At 51.9% G+C, this 13,355-nt stretch overlaps 2 non-coding genes across 2 annotated transcripts; one reads left to right on the top strand and one right to left on the bottom strand.

Annotated features, from left to right (window-relative positions):
* Positions 1 to 4,388: 4,388 nt before the first annotated feature.
* Positions 4,389 to 4,462, bottom strand: TRNAN-GUU. The gene has a single exon. It is a non-coding gene; the product is annotated as a tRNA-Asn (tRNA).
* A 5,677-nt stretch (positions 4,463 to 10,139) lies between these two features.
* TRNAL-CAA lies at positions 10,140 to 10,221 on the top strand. The gene has a single exon. It is a non-coding gene; the product is annotated as a tRNA-Leu (tRNA).
* Positions 10,222 to 13,355: the final 3,134 nt, after the last annotated feature.

Genomic DNA, 13,355 nt, shown 5'->3' with positions numbered 1-13,355 from the left:
TGGGTTTATCATACACACTGTAAGGAGAGTGATCGCTTAAGATAAGCCATCACCAACAGCAGGGGGGGGAAAGGAGGAAAACCTTTCATGGTGACAAGCAAGGTAGGCTAATTCCAGCAATTAACAAGAATATCAGAGGAACAGTGGGGGGTGGGGTGGGAGGGAGAAATACCATGGGGAAATAGTTTTACTTTTTGTAATGACTCATCCATTCCCAGTCTCTATTCAAGCCTAAGTTAATTGTATCCAGTTTGCAAATTAATTCCAATTCAGCAGTCTCTCGTTGGAGTCTGTTTTTGAAGCTTTTTTGTTGAAGTATAGCCACTCTTAGGTCTGTGATCGGTGACCAGAGAGATTGAAGTGTTCTCCAACTGGTTTTTGAATGTTATAATTCTTGACGTCTGATTTGTGTCCATTCATTCTTTTACGTAGAGACTGTCCAGTTTGGCCAATGTACATGGCAGAGGGGCATTGCTGGCACATGATGGCAGATATCACATTGGTAGATGCGCAGGTGAACGAGCCTCTGATAATGTGGCTGATGTGATTAGGCCCACATATTAACCCACAGAGACCTTCCTGCCAACACTACAAAAAGAAGGATTCTGGGTGGACTCCTCCTGAAGGTCGAAACAGCAGCCTGGATTTCTACATAGACTGCTTCCGCCGACGTGCATGAGCTGAAATTGTGGAAAAGCCGCATCGCTTACCCCATAACCTCAGCCATGCAGAACACAGTGCCATCCACAGCCTCAGAAACAACTCTGACATCATAATCAAAAAGGCTGACAAAGGAGGTGCTGTCGTCATCATGAATAGGTCGGAGTATGAACAAGAGGCTACTAGGCAGCTCTCCAACACCACTTTCTACAAGCCATTACCCTCTGATCCCACTGAGAGTTACCAAAAGGAACTACAGCATTTGCTCAAGAAACTCCCTGAAAAAGCACAAGAACAAATCCGCACAGACACACCCCTGGAGCCCCAACCTGGGGTATTCTATCTGCTACCCAAGATCCATAAACCTGGAAATCCTGGACGCCCCATCATCTCAGGCACCCTGACAGCAGGATTGTCTGGCTATGTAGACTCCCTCCTCAGGCCCTTCGTTACCAGCACTCCCAGCTATCTTCGAGACACCACTGACTTCCTGAGGAAACTACAGTCCATTGGTGATCTTCCTAAAAACACCATCCTAGCCACTATGGATGTAGAAGCCTCTACACCGACATTCCACACAAAGATGGACTACAAGCCGTCAGGAACAGTATCCCCGATACTGTCACGGCTAACCTGGTGGCTGAACTTTATGACTTTGTCCTGACCCATAACTATTTCACATTTGGGGACAATGTATACCTTCAAATCAGCGGCACTGCGATGGGTACCCGCATGGCCCCACAGTATGCCAACATTTTTATGGCTGACTTAGAACAACGCTTCCTCAGCTCTCGTCCCCTAATGCCCCTACTCTACTTGCGCTACATTGATGACATCTTCATCATCTGGACCCATGGAAAAGAAGCTCTTGAGGAATTCCACCATGATTTCAACAATTTCCATCCCACCATCAACCTCAGCCTGGACCAGTCCACACAAGAGATCCACTTCCTGGACACTACAGTGCTAATAAGCGATGGTCACATAAACACCACCCTATATCGGAAACCTACTGACCGCTATTCCTACCTACATGCCTCTAGCTTTCATCCAGATCATACCACTTGATCCATTGTCTACAGCCAAGCGCTACGATATAACCGCATTTGCTCCAACCCCTCAGACAGAGACAAACACCTACAAGATCTCTATCATGCATTCCTACAACTACAATACCCACCTGCTGAAGTGAAAAAACAGATTGATAGAGCCAGAAGAGTACCCAGAAGTCACCTACTACAGGACAGGCCCAACAAAGAAAATTACAGAACGCCACTAGCCATCACCTTCAGCCCCCAACTAAAACCTCTCCAACGCATCATCAAGGATCTACAACCTATCCTGAAGGACGACCCATCACTCTCACAGATCTTGGGAGACAGACCAGTCCTTGCTTACAGACAGCCCCCCAATCTGAAGCAAATACTCACCAGCAACCACACACCACACAACAGAACCACTAACCCAGGAACCTATCCTTGCAACAAAGCCCGTTGTCAACTCTGTCCACATATCTATTCAGGGGACACCATCATAGGGCCTAATCACATCAGCCACACTATCTGAGGCTCGTTCACCTGCGCATCTACCAATGTGATATATGCCATCATGTGCCAGCAATGCCCCTCTGCCATGTACATTGGCCAAACTGGACAGTCTCTACGTAAAAGAATGAATGGACACAAATCAGACGTCAAGAATTATAACATTCAAAAACCAGTTGGAGAACACTTCAATCTCTCTGGTCACTCGATCACAGACCTAAGAGTGGCTATACTTCAACAAAAAAGCTTCAAAAACAGACTCCAACGAGAGACTGCTGAATTGGAATTAATTTGCAAACTGGATACAATTAACTTAGGCTTGAATAGAGACTGGGAATGGTGAGTCATTACACAAAGTAAAACTATTTCCCCATGGTATTTCTCCCTCCCACCCCACCCCCCACTGTTCCTCTGATATTCTTGTTAACTGCTGGAATTAGCCTACCTTGCTTGTCACCATGAAAGGTTTTCCTCCTTTCCCCCCCCTGCTGTTGGTGATGGCTTATCTTAAGCGATCACTCTCCTTACAGTGTGTATGATAAACCCATTGTTTCATGTTCTCCTGTGTGTGTATATAAATCTCTCCTCTGTTTTTTCCACCAAATGCATCCGATGAAGTGAGCTGTAGCTCACGAAAGCTTATGCTCTAATAAATTTGTTAGTCTCTAAGGTGCCACAAGTACTCCTTTCCTTTTTGCGAATACAGACTAACACGGCTGCTACTCTGAAACGGGAAGTGAGAACTCACAGAGTACAGAACTATAACGTCGTGAGAAAACCTGAAAAGTCAGTTAAGGCGATGGACTAGAAATCCATTGGGGTCCCCCTGCGCATGTTCGAATCCTGCCGACTACGGAAGCGTTAGCGTGATCTCATTGTTGCAGTGTCAATGTCTGAGCATCCACAGGGCCAACAGGAGCCAGAGTTGGTCTCACTCTTAGGGCTTGTCTCTTCATAACGGTGGGTCGATTTAGAGGGTCTGATGAAGACCTGTTAAGTCAACCCTCGATTGCTCTCCCGTCGACTCCGGAACTTCACCAGAATGAGAAGCATAGGGTAAGTCATAAGAGAAACTCTCCCATTGACCCAGCATGGCACAGACACCATAATAAGTCGATCTAAGCTACATCAACTCCAGCTATGTTATTCGTGTAGCTGGAGTTGCATAACTTATGTCGACTGAGCCCCATAGGGTAGACCTGCCCGTATGCTGTCTGCACTTTAAACACGGCTGGAGCACATTGGAGGAGACAGTCGCTACAGTGATCGGAGGCGTTTTCCCATCGCCGTAGTAGCCAACTTGACAGAAGAATTCTTCCCTCCACGTAGCACTGTCCACGCCAGGGCTTCGGTCAGCTGAACGACATCTCCCCTTCTCCTCCCGTCACCCGCCTGTCTCCTATGTTGCCCTTTCCCCTGCCATCACCCACCTGTCTCCTGCAGCCTCTGCGCGGCCACGTGTTGGGGGACCCTCGCTACAAGTGCAGACTGGGCAGCCTTTTCATTGCAACACCATGGGTGGGGCATGAACCGCCATCTGGGGGAGACAAACCCCCTGCCCCACTCCTGCCACTCGAGGCCGTACCCCTTCTGCAAACCCCTCTAGAGCCCAGAGACCCCCGACCACTGCAGCAGTCAGCTCCCACCAGAGGCTTTTGCCCCCAGGCTTCCCCCGAGCCACAGAGTGGGCTGTGCGGCCCCAGCCTCACCAGCCCCGGAGTACGGAAAGGGCGGGTTATGTGGCCCTGACTCAACCTGCGGTTGACTCGCAGGGCTCTGCGCTCCATCAGCCGGGGCAGGGATAGGCTGCGGCCGGGACTCAGCATCGCCGTGCTTCCCTGAGGAGGCATGAGACACTCCAAGAGCTTTGCGCAACCTACAGGGAAGTGGGAGGGAAGCATCTTCGAGCCGGCGTGTCTTGTCCCTTTCTCCCTTGCCACTTGGCGGAGGCAGGAAGGGAGCAAAATGTTCAGGGCTGAAGGTTTTGCTCTCGACCTTGAGGATTAAGCCCGAGCACCCAGCATGGCTGTTGGAAGATGAGTTTCTGACTCGCATCCAGCGCACTCTTCGGGCAACCAGCTGAACCCGCTGAGGCCAAGAGGGATGGTTTTGAGGTGGCAAAAAGGGGGCCTTTGAGGCTCCCAGCACATCTTGAAGAGCAAGGAAATAGCACAAGGTCACCAGCGTCCCTGGGTGGGCTCGAACCACCATCCTCTCGGTTAACAGCTGAACGCGCTGACCCATTGCGCCACAGAGACACCTAGAGACATGGCTGCTCTTACCAAGGCTGTGCAGCCTGCACATCTGCTGCCCGTGCTAGAGCTTGCAATCTGCTAGTCCGGACAGGACCAGGTTCACCCTGGCACCAATGGCTCCATCGTGCCAGGCCCAAGCTCAGACGGGCCCATAACACTCGCTTCCTCCCCTCTCGCAGCGCTGCAGGAGTGGTCCTGGTCCTACAGCAGAGAGTGGCCACGTGAGCTTGTTGCAGAGCTGCTGCTCAGGGATGGGAACTTCCTGGTACCCCAGCCACCAAAATCATCCAGGCTGCACTTTCTGCACAACTACATGCTAGCTGAGTGTGCGTGGGAATTGGTGGCCTCTGCTGCAGGTGATGGGCAACTCAGCTACTTAAAGCCATGGCCTAGAGGAGGGAAGCGCTTAACTGCAGAGTCTGCTGCTGCCTAGGGCCAGTGCTGAGGATTTAGAGGCCCTAGTGCCGCTGTTGCAAGGTTCAAGCATGCTCAGCCTTGGAATTGCCACCCCTCCCTTGACTAGTAGCGGCAGCTATCTCAGGCTGGCCTCTGACAATTGGCCCCATGGCTATAATCAGAGAAGCTGCAGGTGGCTCAGTGACTAATGGGGACTCTTAAGCTAGGAGCAGATGAAGAAACTGGAATTAACCTCAAGGAACAGAGATCACCCATAGGAAAGGAATGTCAAGGGAAGCAGGGAAAGAGGAAGCAGGTCAGGCTTGCAGTGGGAGAATAGTCCCAGCTGGTTGGGGAGCATGTCCAAAGTAGAAAGGAAACAAGCATGAGGAGAGATGGTGGTGACCAGGCAGTAGACTAGCCCGTAGATGGGAGCAGAGGGAGAAAGGCTGGTGTCTTCAGATTCCCAAGGGCTAAGTTCTCATTTGGGGAAATGGTGTTTGCAAGGGGCTTGCTCCAATGGCAGGTTGGGCACTGGGGAGGGGATTTGTCAGAACTGACCAGGCATCTGCTGGCTTTGGATCGTGGAGCTGAGACTGGGACCACACACAGTGACTGGTGACATAGGGTGGCACTGGAGACATGGCTATAGAAGGTCTGAATGAGGAAGGAGATAAATCTGTGGGGGGCTTCCCTGATCACTAGGAAAGTTCTGCTCACTGTGGACACTGATAAACCCACATGGGTAGAGCTCAATGAGTAGAACTGGGGGCTGCGGGAGCTGTGTATGGCAATGCAGATAGTCATGTAGAGGTGTGTGATCAAAATGAAAAATGTCTCTGAGATTCCGTACCGGGTACACTAGGGCACCAATGGCCCTGCCACACCAGGCCCATGCTCGGAGCCCACAATGACGACATAGGGGCCCACAAATATATTTTGCACCAGGGCCCACAAAAGATTAATCTGCCCCAAAATCCAGATGCTGGGGGCTGGGGGCTGTGGTCGAAGGCCCAGCAGAGTGGTGCAGCGGCAGCGTGCTGGGCCCATAACCCAGAGGTTGATGGATCTAAACCATCCCCTGCTAGGCAGTTGCTTGTTTCTTTTGCTCTGGGCCTTCAAGCGAGGCAGCGACCAGCAGAGCCCCAAGAGCCTAGGCCATGAGGCCAGAGGTGGCTGAGGTGGGGGCCTGCCAGGTAGCTCCCTGGCACCTCTGGCTGCCTGGGCTGAAGGCAAGAGGCCTGCATGTGGTGAGGGCTCCTGTCCCAGCCTGAGGCAGCCGCGCTTCCTCGTCCCCTTCTCCCACCCGCAGCGGCAGGCGGCTGCTGCAGGAGAACACGAGGGAGGCTCTCGGGATGCTGGGCAGCTCTGGGCAGCTCTGTGTGGCTGTCAGGGGAAGGAGCCGAGGCTCCCGACTCAACCTGCCATTGAGTCGCGGGGCTCTGCACTCCTTCAGCCAGGCCAGGCCAGGCTGCGGCCGGGACTCAGGCGGGGGCAGCATGGCCGCGCTTCCCTGACGAGGCATGAGGCAGGCCAAGGGCTTTGCGCAGCCAACAGGGAAGTTGGAGGGAGGCGTCTTCGAGCAGGCGCGTCTCGTCCGTTTCTCCCTTGCTGCTTGGGTGGGAAGGGAGTGAAACGTTCCTGGCTGAAGGTTTTGTGATCGTCCGTGAGGATTAAGCCCAAGTCCTTGTCGTGGCTGCTGGGAGACGGGATTCTGGGTCACATCCAGCGCACTCTGAGGGCCACCAGCTGAACCCCCTGAGGCCAAGAAAGACGGTTTTGAGGTGGCCAAAAGGGGCATTTGAGGCTCCCAGCAGGTCTTGAGCAGCAAGGAAGTAGCCCAGGCTTATCGCTCCCCCTGGGTAGGCTCGAACCACCAGCCTCTTGGTTCATAACCAAACGCGCTGACCCCTTGTGCCACAGAGACACCTAGACACTAAGGTGCTGTTACCAAAGCTGCTGCCTAGCAGCTTGCGCGTGAGGGGCAGAGTGCTGGGGTGTGGGAGGGAGTGAGAGGTGCAGGCTCTGGGGGGGAGCTTGATGCAGGAGGGGTCTCCGGGCTGGGGCAGAGTGTCAGGGTGTAGGAGGGGCTGTGGGGTGTAATCTCTGGGGGGGACTTTGAGTGCAGGAGGGGTTCCGGGCTGGGGCAGAGTGTTGGGGTGAGTGTCTGGAGGGAGCTCCGGGCTGGGGGTTGGGGTCCAGGCTCCTGCTCGGAGCCGCTTACCACAGGCGGCTCCCAGTCATCAGCTGGCTGCTGTCACGTCTGTGCATGCGGCCCCTGGGAGGGACGGGGCAGCGGGTCTCCATGCGCTGCCCGCACCTGCAAAGTCCACCCCTACAGCTCCCATTGGCCGGTTCCAAACAATGGGAGCTGCGGGGACAGTTCTGGGGGCGGGGGCAGCGCGTGGATCTGCCTCACCTTCCCCTTTCCCCACCGGACACAGAGATGTGCCAGCAGCCAGCCGGGTCTGGGAGGGGCCTGGGGCCAGGGCAGGCAGGCAGCCTTTGAGCCCCACTGCGCAGCGGGACTTTTAGCCGCTCAGAGATCGGGATTGACTGGCCGAGGCTCCAGGATTGACCAGTGGATCGCAATTGACGGGTGGTGACCACTGTTATAAGGAGTAAACTCAAATGGCTACGTGATGGTGCCAGAGGCTCACAAATGAAAAGCCCCAAGATCCCTCACTCCTCATTGACTCTAAACAGGGGTTTATTTCAAATCTCTTTAGTTCTATGGCTGGAAAAATATAAGGTTCAAGCGATTTCAAGAGTTGTGACACTAGGGTTGTGGCTGGTGTAACCGTATCTCAGACTAAATAATGATTTTAGATCTGATTCCAGGCAGCTTCCCAAAAACAAACCCAATTGGTTCTTCCCTACAATTTGTGATCCTGGGCAGCAGGGGATCCCCTTCATCTGCTGGGGAACCTCTCTGGGTCCCACTGTCAGTTCTCCTCGATTTTCCAGGACTTCAGGTGCTTCTGACTCCTTGGGGAGGTTTTTCTTGCAAGGTCTGTGTGTGAATCTTTGTGTGTAGGAAGCAAAGAGTGTGGGACTGTTACTGAGCTGAAGGATGGAAATGGTTGGTTGAGAGAGATGGGGGAGAATAAAATAGTCCCAGAAGCAGAGGTGCTGGAATGGGTAGGGGAGGGAGTGGGGCCTGGCCTCCAACTTTTAGAGGTGGGGGGACTATGCCCTCCAACTCCTTACCAGCACTAAGGGCAAGGGACTGCAGGAGAGGGTGGAGAGGAGGAAGAGGAGGGCAAGGTCTTGGGGACATGGGGCGATATGGGGTTGGGATCTTGTGGGGAGGGTGGTGGCTCAGGGGGAAGTGGTGGGCCACAGTTTTTGTGCCTGTGGCCCCCACACTTTTAGGGGGCTTCCACAGCTCCTGCCCACAAAAATGACAAAACATTAGCAGGCTATTGTTTTAACTACTCGATGACTTTGTGAGTTGGGCTTGTTGTGACTTAACTGTTTTTAAGGTCTCTTCTGTCTGTAACCTTTTCCCTGTTCATTGGCTGTCTGAGGATGGTGCGGGGATGGTTTGGCTTTTGAAAAATCTTTCTCTGTGGTATTATAAAGGAATAAGTGACAGGAAGAACAGGCCCCCGCCCCCCTTCTTGGTGCAGGGAGCCTGGTTTCCTGCTCAAATTCTCTATTTCAGCAATGTCCAAGTCTGGGAATGTCCAACACGGGCAATTCTAATGGGAAGATGGATGTAGGGAACTTAACCTGTACAGACGTCCTATGGCAGTGGGGTGGGAATTAAGAATATTTTGAGCATCTTTGGGGAAAAGAGACTTTACTGACAAGGTTTGTCTCTGTTCCTGTTTCACCTTGTGGTGTTTTGTCGAGAAATTACTGTTAATTTTTCTATTATATTAATAATACTCTAAACATTATTTAATCAATCGTAAACTTTAGTGTCACTTGAATTTCCCCTGTGCTAGCAAGAATGAACTGAAGTTTATGACTTTCTGGGAAGGGCAGAGATAGTAAATTGTGGGAATTCAATGGTGGGTGGGTGTTTTACATTCCCACCTCAGTGCATGGAGTGAAATACTCAGGCAATGTCTGTACTACACATTTATGTCACTGGAACTGACCCAGTTATTACATTGCTTGGGTGTGTGCACACTTGGCTCCTTGTGTCAGCAACGCGCATCCTTGGTCATCTGCCGCGAGATCCAGCTAGGTCGGTGTTGTCCTGTGCCCTGTGTGGGGCAGGCTCAGCTGGGAGAAGGGGCAGACTAGGGGAGCTTTTCTCTGATATCTAAGGGCTTTGTCAGCAGGAAGCTGTAGGTCACATGATGGGGGAGACAGTGGGGTTTGAGTTGGGGCAGCAGCATCAGGGGAGCAATGTGTACATGTGTGTGTGTGCGTGTGTGTTGGGGAGGGGGGTTCACTTGGTAAAAATGAACCTGCCAAGCCTCTCCCACTTCTGGAGCAAAAGCCTCTCATTTATCTCCTCAACTCCCCTCATGAAAATCTCCAACCCTCCCCCGGCGCTGAGGGACCCCCTCACTCCCATGGAGATTTTTAATTGTTCTAACTCATTCTTGGCCTTGTCCAAACCGTTTTCCAGACAAATTATCAAGGACATTTCAAATGAGAAAAACAAAACAAACCAAATGCAAACCACAGAAACCCCCACCACACACAGTTTGGGTCTGAAATTTTCGACTGAAATTTGGAGACAATAAAACTCATCCCTCTGTTGGCCAGAACCCAAAGCTAGACCTCCCAATCCATCCATGGAACAATGAGAACAGGGATTAACTGTGGACTCCAGTGGTGCAATGGAGTTTGAGTCTTTGATGATTTTGTAACCAATTGGTTAGGATATTATTCTCAAGCCTCCCCAGGAAAGGGGTGTGACTTCTGCTACCAAACCACCAATGCGCTAACGCCTCTTGTGAGACATTTTCCTGCACAATACTGCTGCTATTCCAGTTATTGACTCCAAGAAACATTTTCCTTAGCCTGGTTCTGTGTGTCACTGGTTTCTCTAGCACAGGTCAGTCCCTAAGCACAGACAGCCGCATTCACATCATGCTTCAAGTAGAGAATCATTTCCCATTCCCGCTCTGTGAGAGGGGAGACGTTTAAAAGCCCTCCCTGTGTGACTGCACATGGCCAAGCAAAGAGAACAAACCCCAAATCCCCCATGTGCTTTCGGAGCCAGGTTTGCTGTGGGAATTCTGTATTTTAGATGACGTCAAGCCTGGGCATTGCGATTATTTACCAGTTTCTGTGGCATTGAAGCACTAGGGTGCTCGCAGCTGTGATGGCTGAGTGGTTAAGGCGTTGGAGTCAAAATCCAATGAGGTTCCCCTGCGCAGGTTCGAATCCTGCTCGCAGCGAGACCTGTGTTTTAGCCAGTCTCTAACCCTGGCAATACTCTCTACACCCCCTGAGACGCTCTCAACTCTCTCCCCACCACAGGTAAATCCTGTTCTGCTCCTTTCATAGAGGTCCCTGGGACACCACCTCACACTGTGCCCTTGAGGTGTTAGGCAAACTCTCAGCACCTGAAGCCTCTGCCACTCACCTAACGCGCCCTGCCCCATAGATCAGCCATAACCCTGGGTCCGTTCGTCCCTCTAGAGTGTGAAAGGAGCCGTCAGTGCAGCCAGAGGTGCCAACTCCCTGGGTGCTACAGGGCTGCAGCAACAACAGAAACAAAAAAACAGGTGCTCAGCACCCACTGGCAGCCAGCTGCCCACCCCAGCACCTCCCACCGGCTAGCAGGCCTGGCCCACAAGCTCCTTCTCTTCTCCTTCAGCTCCTCCAACCTGACAGTGATCAGATGTGTGGGAGAAGTGGGGAGAGGAAGAAAGAGGGCGGCATGGCAAGAGACTGGACAGGGGTCAAGCAACCCCCAGGAAGTCTCAAAATCAGCACCTCTGAGTACAGAAGCCTTCCCTGAGTCTGAGCTACCAGGATCCCTGCCACAGAGCAGGGTGCACAAGTCTCAGCCTCCCTTTCCCACACATGGCTCTGGACACCACCAGGAATGATTTGGCTCCTGGCACACAAGAGCTGAGTGCCTGGACAGGGGCTTGAACCTGGACCCTCCCCTTAAGAGTCTGATGCTCTATGGACTGAGCTGGCCAGGCTTGCTGAGAGCCTCTCCCCATCCTCCTTTTCTCCACAGCCACTGCCGATTCCTCCTCCTCTTCCTGCCTCCTGCATGTCTGGGTCAATTAATCTCTGCACCTAGACAGCCGGCCCTCTCGCTGCACCCCAATCCCCCATCCCTAAGCCTCCCTGCCAAAGTCCTGCACTTGGATCCATAGAATTAAGTCTCACGTCTCGCTGGAAACTCGACTTCTTGTGCCCAGAGAGTCTCTGCCCCCCTCAGTAGCTGACCCCAGTAACACAGTGTCCACTTTTCCAAAGAAGTGCTTGGAAAGGCTTTTCTCATGTGGTCTAATGGATAAGGAGTCTGACTTCCGATCAGGCAATTGAGGGCTCAAGTCCCTTTGCAGTTGGGCTTGTGCAGTTTTCCCTTTGTGCTGAAAGTCCTGCTTTCTTCAGGACTGAAACCTCTTCTTGGCCACTCAGGCCAATGTTCTGCCTTCAGCTAGAGCCCTGGGAAGGTGTTGGGGGTTGGGCATCACAAAGGCGGGGGCATGAATTCCGGGTACATCCAGTCTAGCTGTCAGGGTTCCTTCCCCACTCTGAACTCTAGGGTACAGACTTGGGGACCTGCATGAAAGACCCACTAAGCTTATTCTTACCAGCTTAGGTTAAAAACTTCCCCAAGGTACAAACTTTGCCTTGTCCTTGAATGGTATTTTCCCACCACCAAGCGTTTTAAACAAAGAAAAGGGAAAGAGCCCACTTGGAGACATCTTCCCCCAAAATATCCCCCCAAGCCTTACACACCCCCTTTCCTGGGGAGGCTTGAGAATAATATCCTAACCAATTGGTTACAAAATCATCAAATACCCAAACTCCATTGCACCACTGGAGCCCACAGTTAATCATTCTGTTCTCATTGTTCCATGGATGGATTGGGGGTGAGGGGGTTGCATTAACTAAAACAAATCCATATGAAAGGCTGCAGGACAGCAGCAGCAGAGGTGGGGAGCCTCCTTCTGTGTGATCGAGCTGGTTCCCACCTTCTGCTGCTGAGGGGACGGTTGGTGCTTTGAGCCCACCTGGTGCTGGAACTTCTCCTGGGTGAGGTCAACAGGACTCGGAAGAAGCGAAGGGAAGTCTTTTCTATTCCGGCCGATCTCCATCTGTCTCCAGTGCCCCTTCAGGCTCTCTGCTCCCCTGTTGGGGCGATGCAGAGGCAAGTCCCGACCTAGGTGAGTCACAGAGAGGCTGTGTCCCATGTTGTGTGTGTGGGAGAGGGGTAGGGTAGGGTTGGGTCGGGCTTCAGGGGAAAAGATCAGGTGTGACAGTGTGTGCAGGGGGGGGGGAAGGGTGTGTTTCTTAGGATATAAATGAAGGCAAACACTGAGGCAGTGACAGTGAAGCCCCGGGTCTGAGTGTTATGACCCTGTGTGGCGCTGCCATTCACCTTCCCCTCCTGTGGTCTCAGCTTTCATTGAATCCAGCATTTTTTCTCCTGTCATCCCAGAGGTGTTGCACATGCCTCAAATACAGAGTGTCCCTCTTGGAGATGTGAGGACTGGAGCGGATTTCAGCTGCTGGACAGCTCTGCTAGGTTTTCTGCATTCGCCTAGGGAAATGCTGAGTGTTTACATTCATTTCAAGCATCCCCATTCAGCAGACTCCTGAACACACTGGAGATGTGTCTGGAAATTGATTTTCATTTCAAAAAGGGAAGCACTTGGATTTGAACTAGGAACCCATTGCCCTGCCGGCAAATATTCACCTACTGAGCTACACTCTCAGCAAAGACGGCCCTGTATAGCCCAGAGCAGGAACAGCTTTGAACCTGTGGGTTAGTAAACTTTATCTGTATACAAACTCCATGGCTTAAAAAAACCTCACACCCTCTCTGTGTCACCAGAGCACAACAACTTCCCTTGGAGCACACACTGGTCCCCAACTCCGTGCCCTTCAATCTCCCCAGCATTGCTCCAATCCCTTAAAGGAACAGGGCACAGGTAACTCCAACCCCTTCATCTCAATAGATTTAATGCCCAAATAATTCCATGTAGAACAGAAGCGCAGAGCTCCTCTGAGTGTCAGCCCTATCCCGGTATAGGTCCCCAGCAGTGAGTGTGGCATACAAGGGGAAAGGTCACTTGTTCATAGTTTGAACATTTGTGGTTCCCCTATAGAATTATTGTCTCTCGTACAAAGAAAAGGAGTACTTGTGGCACCTTAGAGACTAACAAATTTATTAGAGCATAAGCTTTTGTGAGCTACAGCTCACTTCATCGGATGCATTTGGTGGAAAAAACAGTGGAGAGATTGATATACACACACAGAGAACATGAAACAATGGGTTTATCATACACACTGTAAGGAGAGTGATCGCTTAAGATAAGCCATCACCAGCAGCAGGGGGGGG

The sequence above is a fragment of the Dermochelys coriacea genome, chromosome 12 (assembly GCF_009764565.3).
Source record: "Dermochelys coriacea isolate rDerCor1 chromosome 12, rDerCor1.pri.v4, whole genome shotgun sequence".
Classification (NCBI taxonomy): Eukaryota; Metazoa; Chordata; order Testudines; family Dermochelyidae; genus Dermochelys; species Dermochelys coriacea.
The sequence above is the reverse complement of the archived record's forward strand: the minus strand, read 5'-3'. Positions and strand labels throughout refer to the sequence as shown.